Here is a 14,092-nt window from a genome sequence, read left to right as displayed (position 1 = left end):
CATAGAAATTACTAAATCACAGCAGCTGTCACACACTGGCGAGTCAAACCCGCCAGGTGGATGAAGAAGTGGCGTCATCAGTGGCTATCCTCAAACGAACCAAGCAGTCACAGGGAAGAGTACTTGAAAAAGGAAGCAGGGCCTCTGAAACATGTAGTACACACCCCCCTTTTTGCTCTCCCATGACTGCCCGGTTCGTTTGAGGGCAGCCGTTGACACCAACGCTTCTCCATCCCCCTGGCAGGTCCGGTTCCCCAGTGTGTGACAACTGCTACGATTTACCTTTTTCTGTGTTCTATTTCTACACATACTGTTTCCCTCCACGTTCAAGCAGAACCTTCCCTACTTGAATGTAAGTATGTAAGTGTGGATACTTGTTTAATAAACGTTACAATGTTTTTACTAATCCAGCACTTTGGCTACCTTGTCTTCTACATGCTAGTGAGGATCCTTCCCTGATTTGATGTGCCATAGCTACGGCACATTTTTAACCTTCCATCCATCCATCCGTCTTGGACCTCCATTCTGCATGGACTGATACCCAGCCTTGATAACCACATGAACAACAGAAAATAAAAAGACCTAGTGCATTATCGAAAGACTTTAATATAAATCAGTATTAGAGAGAGAGAGGGTCTGAGACTACATGTCCCCATGGAAAAACTGTTTCTAACCCAGACCAGAAATAGGGATATTAGGCAAGTGTTCCTATATTTAATAGATTACTTTTGTTGTCCATATACAGTGAGGAACAGAAGTATTTGAACACCCTGCAATTTTGCAAGTTCTCCCACTTAGAAATCATGGAGGGGTCTGAAATTCACATTGTAGGTGCATTCCCACTCTGAGAGACAGAATTTAAAAAAAATTCAGGAAATCACATTGTATGATTTTTAAAGAATTTATTTGTCTTGCACTGCTGAACATAAGTATTTGAACACCTAAGAAACAGCAAGAATTCTGGCTCTCAAAGACCTGTTACTGTGCCTTTAAAAAGTCCACCTCTACTCCACTCATTAATCTAACTTAGTAGCACTTGTCTGAGCTCTTTAAAGACACCTGTCCACCCCACAGTCAGTCAGACGCCAACTACTACCATGGGCAAGACCAAAGAGCTGTCAAAAGACACCAGAGACAAAATTGTGGACCTCCACAAGGCTGGAAAGGGCTACGGGGCAATTGCCAAACAGCTTGGTGAAAATAGATCAACTGTTGGAGCAATTGTTAGAAAATGGAAGAGGCTAAAGACGATTGTCAGTCTCCCTCGGACTGGGGCTCCATGCAAGATCTCACCTCATGGGGTATCACTGATGATAAGAAAGGTAAGGAATCAGCCCAGAACTACAAGGGAGGAGCTGGTCAATCACATGAAGAGAGCTGGGACCACAGTTTCAAAGGTCACTGTCGGTAGAACACTACACCGTCATGGTTTCAAATCATGCATTGCACAGAAGGTTCCCCTGCTCAAGTCATCACATGTCCAGGCCTGTCTGAAGTTTGCCAATGACCATCTGGATGATCCAGAGGAGGCATGGGAGAAAGTCATGTGGTCAGATGAGACCAAAGTAGAACTTTTTGGTCTAAACTTCACTCGTCGTGTTTGGAGGAAAAAGAAGGATGAGTTGCATCCCAAGAACACCATCCCTACTGTGAAGCATGGGGACAGGGCGACTGCACTGTATTAAGGAGAGGATGAATGGGGCCATTTATTGTGAGATTTTGAGCAACAACCTCCTTCCCTCAGTCAGAGCATTGAAGATGGGTCGTGGCTGGGTCTTCCAACATGACAATGACCCAAAGCACACAGCCAGGATAACCAAGGAGTGGCTCCGTAAGAAGCATATCAAGGTTCTGGAGTGGCCTAGCCAGTCTCCAGACCTAAATCCAATAGAACATCTTTGGAGGGAGCTGAAACTCCGTGTTGCTCAGCGACAGCCCCGAAACCTGACAGATCTAGAGATCTGTGTGGAGGAGTGGGCCAAAATCCCTGTTGCAGTGTGTGCAAACCTGGTCAAGAACTACAGGAAACGTTTGACCTCTGTAATTGCAAACAAAGGCTTCTGTACCAAATATTACCACTGATTTTCTCAGGTGTTCAAATACTTATGTTTAGCAGTGCAAGACAAATAAATTCTTTAAAAATCATACAATGTGATTTCCTGAATTTTTTTTTTAATTCTGTCTCTCAGAGTGGGAATGCACCTACAATGTGAATTTCAGACCCCTCCATGATTTCTAAGTCGGAGAACTTGCAAAATCGCAGAGTGTTCAAAAACTTCTGTTCCTCACTGTACATACTGTATGTACACTGCTCAAAAAAATTAAAGGAACACTTTGAAAACATATCAGATCTCAATGGGAAAAAATATCACGCTGGATATCTATACTGATATGGACTGGGTAATGTGTTAGAAATGTAAGGATGCCCCATCATTTGATGGAAATAAAAATGATCAACCTACAGAAGACTGAATTCAAAGACACCATGAAAATCAAAATTAAAAAATGATGCAGCAGGTTAGTTCATTTTGCTGAAATTTCACTGCAGCAACTAAAAATGGTACTCAGTGGTTTGTATGGCCCCCACATGCTTGTATGCATGCCTGACAACGTTGGGACATGCTCCTAATGAGATGAGGGATGGTGTCCTGGGGTATTTCCTCCCAGATCTAGACCAGAGAATCACTGAGTTCCTGGACAGTCTGAAGTGCAACCTGGTTGCATCGGATGGACCAAAACATGATATCCCAGAGGTGTTCTATTTGATTTAGGTCAGGCGAGCGTGGAGGCCATTCAATGGTATCAGTTCCTTCATCCTCCAGGAACTGCCTGCATACTCTCACCACATGAGGCCGGGCATTGTCGTGCACCAGAAGGAACCCAGTGCACCAGCATAGGGTCTGACAATGGGTCCAAGGATTTCATCCCGATACCTAATGGCAGTCAGGGTGCCATTGTCTAGCTTGTAGGGATCTGTGCGTCCATCCATGGATATGCCTCCCCAGACCATCACTGACCCACCACCAAAACGGTCATGCTGAACCATGTTACAGGCAGCATAACATTCTCCACGGCTTCTCCAGAACCTTTCACGTCTGTCAAATGTGTTCAGGGTGAACCTGCTCTCATCTGTGAAAAGCACAGGGCGCCAGTGGTGGACCTGCCAATTCTGGTGTTCAATGGCAAATGCCAATCGAGCTCTATGGAGCCGGGCAGTGAGCACAGGGCCCACTAGAGGACGTCGGGCCCTCAGGCCACCCTCATGAAGTCTGTTTCTGACTGTTTGGTCAGACACATTCACACCAGTGGCCTGCTGGAGGTCATTTTGTAGGGCTCTGGCAGTGCTGGTCCTGTTCCTTCTTGCACAATGAAGCAGATACCGGTCCTGATGATGGTTTAAGGACCTTCTACAGCCCTCCTAGAGTAACTGCCTGTCTCTTGGGATCTCCTGCATGCTCTTAAGATTGTGCTGGGAGAAACAGCAAACCTTCTGGCAATGGCACGTATTGATGTGCCATCCTGGAGGATTTGGACTGCCTGTGTAACCTCTGTAGGGTCCAGGTATCGCCTCATGCTACCAGTAGTGATACTGACCCTAGCCAAATGCAAAACTAGTGAAAAACAGTCAGAGAAGATGAGTAGGGAAAAAAATGTCAGTGGCCTCCACCTATAAAACCATTCCTGTTTTGGGAGTCATCTCATTGTTGCCCATCTAGTGCACCTGTTGTTAATTTCATTAACACTAAAGCAGCTGAAACTGATTAACAACCCCCTCTGCTACTTAACTGACCACATCAATATCCCAGGAGTTTAACTGACTTGATGCTATACTCTGATTAAAAAGTGTTCCTTTCATTTTTTTGTGCAGCGTATATATGTATAAACAGACTAGTAACAGAAGTATATCTGTCTCTGTCGTTATCTTACATGTACTATACTCGATAGTTAAGTCTGTGATACAGTTTGCATGGGTAGTGATCACCAGGGGCGGACTGACAACTCATGGGGCCCCCGGGCAATAGGGGATCATGGGGCCCCTGTGTCCTTGCCCAAACTCAAAAAAGCCTATGAAAAAGGTACCAAGGGCATCTCATGGGGCCCCCTACTGACCCCGGGCCCTCGGGCAGTGCCCCAGTTTCCAAATGGTCAGTCCGCCCCTGGTGATCACCTTGCTATATGTTAGTAGGGGAACCTGTTCATTGCAATATCCAAGCCTTGCTTGGCTTTATGCATATTAGTTGACAATACAGAAGGGATAATTAAGAATATATTTTGTTACAGAACTAAACGTTTGCAGCAATTTATGTCCTAGAAAATGAATAAACGGTGACACCCGGCGATCCTCATTGGATTCTGGTTTTTGACAGATCTGACTTGTGTTGTAACAGCTCTAGTATGTGTGAAACCAGCAACAGAGACAGCTGATGGCAGGCTCCCCGAGGCTTACATCACCACATTACACTGAATACGCAAGTTGGATTCCATGCCAGTGTTTAACATATCAATTTCACTATCATCTACACTACTGCAGCAACTTCTACTAACATCCAAAGCAGTGCTGGGTTTAACATTCCACACCCCCTTCCCTTCTCCAGCAAAGACTTGTTTGTTGGGTTTGCTAAGGCAACCTTCATTTACAAACCGTATTTAGAGGGAAAGTCTGCCATTGCTGAGCTCCTCCTGAGACTATTAGTTTCCTGACTTGTTTCTAAGCAGCCCATACATTCAATTCCTCCATCCGCACATTCCAGGTGGATGGTGGGATCCTCCTGCTGTGCTATTGTGTTCAGAATACAATGATCATTGCTGCTGACTATATCCAGTGGTACTGATCACTCAGGAAAAACATGACAGGTGCCAGTTTAGCAAGAGCCAGCCGAAGTTCCATTTATATATGGGGAACTTAAATCCAATCCTTTCTACATCACTCGCTTGGAACAAGCATGCAACCAGTAAAGCAGAACTCCTGATGATTATGTTTGTACTAGGTCAGTGACCTAAAGTAATGGAGCCACTAGATCAATATAACAGCCAAGAAAAAAGCATTTCCAAAAACAAAGGTAAGCAATAGTAATGTACATATTTTTCTCAGTAAAGATTTTCTTTAAAGTGATTGTAGTCTTTTTTTCTTATTAATAAAATAAAAACAGGTTTATACTTTCCTGTTCTGTGCAACGGTATTGTACAGAGTGGCCCCCGACGGTGCTCTTGGCTCTTCTCAGTGTGCCACCATATGGCACACTGTCATTGCACACCTGTCATTGCACACCTGTGAGCTCACTCCTGAGCTGGGCTGTGTGCATCTATAGACACACACAGAGTAGCTTGGCCCTGCAACCCTCCCTCATCCCCACTTTCTCCTCACGGGATTTGATTGCCAGCAGCAAAAGCCTTACTGCAGAGAGGTAGGAAAAATGTGTAGCCTTTACAACCGCTTTAAAGCTGAACTTAAAGTGATACTAAAGTCTTTAATAAAAAAACATGTCATACTTACCTGCTCAGTGTAATGGTTTTGCACAGGATAGCCCAGATCCTCCTCTTCTTGAGTCTCCCACCAATTTTTCTGGCCCTCCCTTCTGTCGGGTGCCCCCAGAGCAAGCAGCTTGCTGTGGAGGCACCCGAGCAGGCGTACTTCTGAACCATGGCCCTGCATGACCGCGGCTCGGCCCTGCCCCCCTTCCCCTCCTGATTGAGTCACTAGCTGTTATTAACAGCAGTGGGAGCCAATGGCTTCTACTGCTGCCTCACCCAATCAAGAGTGAGAGTCCCTCAGACAACCAAAGTTCTCGTGGGCATTGCTGGATCAGGATGGGGCTTAAGTGTTAGGGGGGGCTGCTGTACACAGAATGTTTTTTACCTTCATGCATAAAATGCTAGAAGGTAAAAAACCTGGAGCTTTTAAAGCCACTTTAAATGCTCATTTAGGGGGAGGGATCTTTGCAGGGAGTGCAAAAACCAAACCCTGGACTATTTTTTTTTTTAAATGTTCACCTAGGCCCGTAAAAAGAAGCAGTTATTCTTTGACTTAAGATGCCTTCAGTCTTCCAATGACACCTAACAATAACTCAACCCAGAAGACTAATATGAGAGATTGACTTTAGGGTGTCATTGTCCCACCCCCTAGGAACCCTGCACATACAGTAGACTGATGCAGAGAGACGCTAATGCCACTCTCTGCTATATTCAGGACTCTGCATCACTGGAAAAGGACACAGTTGTAAAGTGACCAGCCAGAAAACATAAGTAAAAGGTTTGTTAAAAAAAATCAAATACTACTGGAGGGGAGCCTCAAAAGGGGAGGGGCCTCAAGAAGGGAGGAGGAGGGAGCTCACTGGAGAGAGGAGAATGGAGCCTGGAGTTGAGCTTTAATTAGCCAAGAAGCCAATTAGTTAATCTTGGCACATGAGGGAAATCAAATGTTCTCAGGATATATTTTCTGCATTAAGTCCACTAGATGGTGCCAAGTATCATAGGAAATAAGTATGCTCTTCATCTCCATCTAGTGGCCATAATGGTATTTTTCCCATTTAAACATTTGATCTGCAGAAATTATAGTCTGAGAACATTCTTGTTTTCTCCATTTGCACAGAATGGCTTTACAAGCATTTTCAATGGCATGAACACACAGTGTACATACAAATTCAAATACAGTGGGGATCGAAAGTTTGGGCACCCCAGCTAAAAATTTGTATTAATGTGCATAAAGAAGCCAAGGAAAGATGGAAAAATCTCCAAAAGGCATCAAATTACAGATTAGACATTCTTATAATATGTCAACAAAAGTTAGATTTTATTTCCATCATTTACACTTTCAAAATAACAGAAAACAAAAAAATGGCATCTGCAAAAGTTTGGACACCCTGCAGAGTTAATATCTTGTACTGCCCCCTTTGGCAAGTATCACAGCTTGTAAACGCTTTTTGTAGCCAGCCAAGAGTCTTTCAATTCTTGTTTGAGGTATCTTTGCCCATTCTTCCTTACAAAAGTCTTCCAGTTCTTTGAGATTTCTGGGCTGTCTGTCACGCACTGCTCTTTTAAGGTCTATCCATAGATTTTCAATTATGTTGAGGTCAGGAGATTGTGAAGGCCATGGCAAAACCTTCAGTTTACGCCTCTTGATGTAATCCCCCGTGGATTTCGAGGTGTGTTTAGGATCATTATCCATTTGTAGAAGCCATCCTCTCTTTAACTTCAGCTTTTTCACAGATGGCATCAAGTTACCATCCAAAATTTGCTGAAATTGTATTGAATCCATTTTTCCTTCTACTCGTGAGATGTTCCCTGTGCCACTGGCTGCAACACAACCCCAAAGCATGATTGATCCAACCCCATGCTTAACAGTTGGACAGAGGTTCTTTTCATTAAATTCTGTGCCCCTTCTTCTCCAAACATACCTTTGCTCATTCCGGCCACAGAACTTGTTTCCAAAATGCATCAGGCTTGTCTATATGTTCATTTGCAAAGTTAAAACGATGATTTTTGTGGTGAGGACGTAGAAGAGGTTTTCTTCTGATGACTCTTCCATGAAGACCATATTTGTACAAGTATCTCTTTATAGTGGAATAGTGTACCACAACTCCAGTGTCTGCCAGATCTTTCTGGAGGGATCGTGCAGTCAAACGTGGGTTTTGAATTGTTTTTCTCACAATCCTGTGAGCTGTTCTGTCTGATATTTTTCTTGGTCTTCCAGATCTTGCTTTAACTTCCACTGTTCCTGATGACTGCCATTTCTTAATTACATTCCGAACAGAGGATATTGACATCTGAAACGCTTTGCTACCTTCTTATAGCCTTCTCCAGCTTTGTGAGCATCAACTATTTTCAGTTTCAGTTTTCTAGACAACTGCTTAGAAGAATCCATGGTGCTGATTGTTGGGGCAAGGTCAGATGAGTCTGGGCATTTAAAACCTTTGAGATTGACATCACCTGGTCTTCCCAGACGATGATTGAGAACAATCCATGACACTGGCAGGTCTCAGCTTGGCAAAGGGGGCAGTGCATGCTATAAATTTTGCAGGGTGCCCAAACTTTTGCAGATGCCATTTTTTTGTTTTCTGTTATTTTGAAAGTGTAAATGATGGAAATAAAATCTAACTTTTGTTGACATATTATAAGAATGTCTAATCTGTAATTTGATGCCTTTTGGAGATTTTTCCATCTTTCCTTGGCTTTTTTATGCACAATAATACAAATTTTTAGCTGGGGTGCCCAAACTTTCGATCCCCACTGTACACCCCCATCTGTTTAAGGACCTTCACAATTGTAACAGTCGTATACCTGAGGGAACATTTTTTTAAAACATTTTTTGCCATAACCACTTCTCCTCCATGTGTTATAGCTGGGTAGATCACCCAAACAAAAAAAAAAGGCCTGCTCCCATGAATCAGACATGGTGATACAATGATGGAGGTGGGCACAGACATAGCATGGCTCTGGAAATAATTCAGGATGTCTGCTCTGTGAGCTCAGCTGGATATTAGCAATGCACACCAGCAGCTGAGACAACATCATGGTTATTCATAGGTTATAGTAAGAGATTGTCCCCTGTGCTAGTGGTTGCATGTTTGGATGAATTCCCCTGTCCTCTGCCCATGGATACCCCTGTGGTGCTGCAGGGATATACTTCTAGAGATGGATTAGAACCCCTGTCAGATTTGTATTGCCATCTGCACCCCTGTTAGGGAGATTCAGCCTGTTTGTCCTGGTGAGTGTTATCTTTGAAAGTGAAAGAAAAATCACAAATTTTGGGTTGCCACCAGAACATATTTAGAGGGGAAATCTTCCAATGGGGACACTAGTGCCTTTGGAGGGATTTCCCCTCATGTCCTGTTTTGGCTATGGGACAGGAAGTGAAGGGAAGGGAAATCTCCCCTATGTGACACAGAGGGCAAAAAAAAACTGACAGGGGTCATAATCCTCTTTTACATAATCCAAAATGGAAAAAAAAGTTTTCCTAGAGTTCTGCTTTAATTCATAGAGGTTGTATTATCAGTTCCCACAATGCAAAGCCTTTTCTGAATGGAAGAGGTGGACAATTCATTAATTTGCCCATCCTCCATTCAGAGTGCTTTTCATTGTGGGAATTAATAGTACAGCTTCTATGATTGGAGAGGGGGATGAAAAGGTTGGGCATAGTCAGCACTCAACAAGTACCAATCACAGCTGCAGTTTCTCAAATTAATCCCCTAAGCACTGGAAGTTTTCTGCTGCAGGGGGTATCTGGTGGCAGAGGACAGAATATTTGAATTTAACACAGCATAAGCATAACCCCCTGCACTTAGTGAAAAATGTTTGTTTAAACTAATACATTGCAAATAAAGTGACCAAAATTAAGGGAATAAAATAAATGAGAAAGCCGCAATCCACAATGTGCCTGAATACAAACACGAACAACAGATTAAAATGTAGATGTGCTAACTCCACCAATATTTGACCACAAATTCAACACACTAAATCAAGTACAAACTTATATATACTAATTTGTGAGTGAAGTAAGTCTCCTCCCAACCTGTTCACAGCTACTTCACTTAAAAAAACAAAACAAAAAAACTCTGTGTATAAATGTGCAACAATAACAAATACAACTCTATCCCGTATATTGTGCAAAATATATAACATAAAGTGCTAAATTATTAGTAAAATGTAATACAGTGGGGAAAAAATTATTTGGTTTCATGCAGATTTTGTAAGTTTGCCAACTTACAAAGAAATGAAGGGTCTATGATTTTTATCATAAGTGTATTTTAAATGATAGAGACAGAATATCAACCAAAAATCCAGAATAAAAACACATGATACAAATGTTATAAATTGAGTTGCAGTTCAGTGAGTAAAATAAGTATTGGATCCTCTACCAACCAACAATAATTCTGGCTCCCACAGACTGGCTATGTGCTCATGCAGTACACAAGAAGGTGCTCCTAACAACAACTTGTTATGTGTATAAAAGACTCCTGTCCACACCTCATAACCATGGGCAAGACCAAAGAGCTGTCATAGGACATCAGGGACAAGACTGCAGACCTGCACAAGGCTGGAATTGGCTACAAGACCATCAGCAAGAAGCTTGGGGAGAAGGAGACAACTGTTGGAGCAATTATTTGCAAGTAGAAGAAATACAAAATAACCATCAATCGCCCTCAGTCTGGAGCTCCATACAAGATTTGGGGTAAGGATGATCATGAGAAAAGTGAAGGATCAGCCCTGGCCTACATGGGAGAAGCTTGTGAATGATCTCAAGGCAGTTGGGACCACAGTTGCCAAAAAAACATTTGTAACACAATATGCCACGATGGATTGAAATCCTGCAGTGCCTGCAAGGTCCCCATCCTCAAGAAGACACATGTACAGGCCCATCTGAAGTTTGCCAATGAACATCTAAATGATTCAGAGAAGGATTGGGAGAAAGTGCTGTGGTCAGATGAGAGCAAAATTGAGTTCTTTGGCATTAACGTGACTCGCCATGTTTGGAAGAAGAAAAATGCTGATCATGACCCTAAGAACACCATCCCTACAGTCAAGCACAGAGGTGAAAACATTATGCTTTGGGGCTGCTTCTTTGCTAAAGGCACAGCCTGACTTTGCCGCATTCATGGGCCAATGGCCGAACCATTTATTGTAAAATCTTGGATGAGAACCTTCTTCCCTCAGCCAGAAAACTGAAGATGGGTCTTCCAGCATGGCAATGACCCACAGCTTGTGGCTTCACAGCCGGGTGCCCACTGCGCATGTGCGAGTAGCGCTGCGCTTTGTGAATGGTCCTGTAGTCTTGTGGGAACTGTCACATGTCCCAGAAGACTACAGGGAGGGAGGGGGGAGGACAACTTCAGCTTCCAATCACCTTAGGTGATCGCACCAGAAGTGGGAGCGGGAATCTGTCAAATTCGGGTACCCGCTTCCCAAAGGTGCCAATCCTTAACAGGGAGCGGGGGATAGCCCTAAAGAGAAATTTCCCCTTTTGGGTGGAGCTCCGCTTTAAGGTCATAGAGTGGCCTATCCAGTCTCCAGACCTTAATCCTATAGGAAATTTATGGAGGGAGCTTAAACTTAGAGTTGCCAAGTGACAGCCAAGAAACCTTAAGGATTTAGGGCTCACGTACACGGGGCGTTTGGAAAACTCTTCTGAACAATGGAAACTGACTGCTGAAAAATGTAGATTAAAGTCAGTTTAGTCGTGTTTTAATATAGTGTTTATGTACGTTTGCGTTTAGAAGCGTTTTTAAACGATAACCTCAGGAGACCCTCCCAAATGCCCAGAATGCACTGAAAAATAGTAAATTGACTATTTCAGACATTTTGAGAGAAATGGAGAGAGCAGAAGCAGAGAGAGCAGTATGTTTTGAGATTACTTGTCTTTTCTGGTTGTATTCACTATGAGCACAATGCAGCACGTTCTACCATTTTTTTTTTCCTTCAAGCGAAACCTGGAACTGACTGCGCTGGTGTAGTAGGTTAATTTGAATACATGGAAAATGCTTTGCAAGCATTTCTGATGATGAAAAAAGGCTCTGGACATGGAACAGTTAAAAAATGCTTCTAGATGCAAACGCTTATAAACTCTGTTAACCGCGTCTACAAGTGTTTGAAACGCCGATAAAATCTACTTTTTTTTTTTTTTAAGTCCGCAAACGTGCAACTATAACAAAAAACCCGTAAGTGTTCACAAAAAAAGTGCAAGTGCAAAACACCACACGAAAAAGTGCACTTAGGGGTGTGCTTTGTCCTACCCCCGAAGGGGTTGGACCACTACCCTGATCCCCCGGGGCACGAAGCTCCTGACAGGGACAAGGTTCCCATTTGGTCCTCCTGGCCAAAAGGCCTGGTGGACCACCGTTCCTTGTGTCCAGCCGAAGCCGGACACCCAGTACTTGGTCAGGGGGCTCTCCCGAAGAGAAAACCCCCCAGGGACGGGAGGAAGGAACCAAAAGGCCACACATCCTCCCCCTAGACTTCAGGGCAGGCCCAAGGACCCACACCCTCCATCCTGTGAGAAAAACACACACATAAGTAAAGAAAAAGTGACAAAACGTGGGAGGTGTAATAAATTAAATAAATAGAAAATAAAAAAGTGGTTGTGCCAAATAGTGCACAGACCAGGCCCTGAGGCCTGTAGCAAAAATTGTCCTGGTCCTAGCCAAAAGGCCTGGTCCTACGGCCACTGTGCAGGAAAAGTGGTAAAACAGTGACCATGTGCCATCTTCACACTGTGGGGTCCCACACCCAGGTGTTACTAGTGGCACCCCTGAGGCGACTACTCAGGGGGCACTGGTTTGCGGACTCTCTGCCTTCCCGACCCCTTGGCCAGACAAGGTAGATCCGTCCAAATCAGGAGGAACTGGGTCCTTCCGGTCTCCTCGGGGGAATTACTCCCAGGCCCCAGCTACGTGTGGGCGTCCCGGTTTCTGTCCCCCTGGTACTAGCCGTCCAGACCCCCATCATACCAGCAGGGGTACTATACAAACAGTCATCCCCGCAAAGCTAGAATGACCGTGGAGCACCCCTACTGGACACTGATAAGAAGAGATACTACACTTGATCTTAGCCAAAAGGCCGAGAAGCGATAAAATCTACTCCTGAACGCAAGTTTGGTGCGTTCAAAAAAAATTACTGTAAACTCAACTGCCTGTAAATGACTATGTGTGCATGGACACATAGGAAAACATTAGGGAGAGTTCAGGGGCTGCTGAAAAAAATCCTTAACTGCTCCTGAACATCAGCAGCTGCAGTGTACATGAACCCTTAGAGAAGATCTGTAAAGAAGAGTGGACCAAAATCCCTCCTGAGATATGTGCAGACCTGGTGACCAACTACAAGAAACATTTACCTCTGTGCTTGCCAGAGGGTTTCTTTTTTTTTTGGGGATCAAATACTTATATTACTCGCTGAACTGCAACTCAATTTATAACATTTGTGTCATGTGTTTTTCTGGATTTTTGGTAGATATTCAGTCTCTGTCATTTAAAATACACCAATGATAAAAATGTATAGACCCTTCATTTCTTTGTAAGTGTTGCAACTTATAAAATCTGCAGGGGATCAAATAATAATAATTTTTCCCACTGTAGATGTGAAAGGTAACAGATTTGATGCTACCCCTTCACTGCTACTTCCACTTTAATCACCATAAAAGTGACTTGCTTGCAATTAACCAAAGTTGTCAAATTCAAAAAGTTCATCCAAATAGCAGTGCTGATCAATTGCCACCTCTTAGCAGCTACTTCGATGGACCTCGACCACACCAGTCAACAAACCAGATGGTTTGGACCCACCAGCAAGGCCCAAACACACTAGTTTTTATGCCTCTGGCAATGCCAATTCACTGCCACTGGCATCCGGTGAAGATAAACTATGCCATGGGAATTCAGACCTCCAAAACAATTACTCAGTAATATCAGCCAAGGTGTCCACACTACAAGCTGCAAACACATTAGCACAAGAAAGAAAATATTTCCATATCGCATCAATCCTCAATGTATTAAATCACAGATTGCGTACTTAAATGTGAATGAATATACATAGAGCTCTAATGGCGCACACCACTCCTGACTGCGGCCGTGGGCGATGACGCCACTGCCTGGACTTCGCCCAGACGTTTTACACACTTGTGCTTTCACTTGTGGAATTTTTTAATTAATTTAACACAGCACCCACCAGCACAAGGGACACCTTTTATTCATGGTAACTACTGTTCCCAGTACTAGGAACAGAGCGACACAGTTAGTGCCAGGACAAGATCATCCAGCGCCCAGGGCAAAGATGTAAAACTGTGCCTCCCCTTCCGAGGTCATTATCCCAGCCACGGCACCTCCTGCTTGGAGTTTGCATGTTCTCCCTGTGCCTGCATGGGTTTCCTTCGGGTACTCCGGTTTCCTCCCACACTCCAAAGACATGCGGATAGGTGAATTGGCTCCTGTCTAAATTGGCCCTAGTATGTGTATATATGAATGTGAGTTAGGGACCTTAAATTGTACAACCCTTGAGGGTTAGGGACTGATGTGAATGTACAATATATATGTGTAAAAGTGCTGCATAAATTGGCGGCGCTATATAAGTACCTGAAATAAAAAATAAATAATTATGTGCAAGCTTAGGG

At 43.6% G+C, this 14,092-nt stretch overlaps 1 pseudogene; it reads right to left on the bottom strand.

Annotated features, from left to right (window-relative positions):
* Positions 1-12,416: 12,416 nt before the first annotated feature.
* LOC149465912 (U2 spliceosomal RNA) lies at positions 12,417-12,561 on the bottom strand (annotated as a pseudogene).
* Between the last annotated feature and the right edge of the window lie 1,531 nt (positions 12,562-14,092).

The sequence above is a fragment of the Staurois parvus genome, unplaced genomic scaffold (assembly GCF_062004578.1).
Source record: "Staurois parvus isolate SC_StPar_1 unplaced genomic scaffold, SC_StPar_1.0 ptg000136l, whole genome shotgun sequence".
Taxonomy (NCBI): Eukaryota; Metazoa; Chordata; class Amphibia; order Anura; family Ranidae; genus Staurois; species Staurois parvus.
This window is presented reverse-complemented; position numbering and strand designations above follow the sequence as displayed.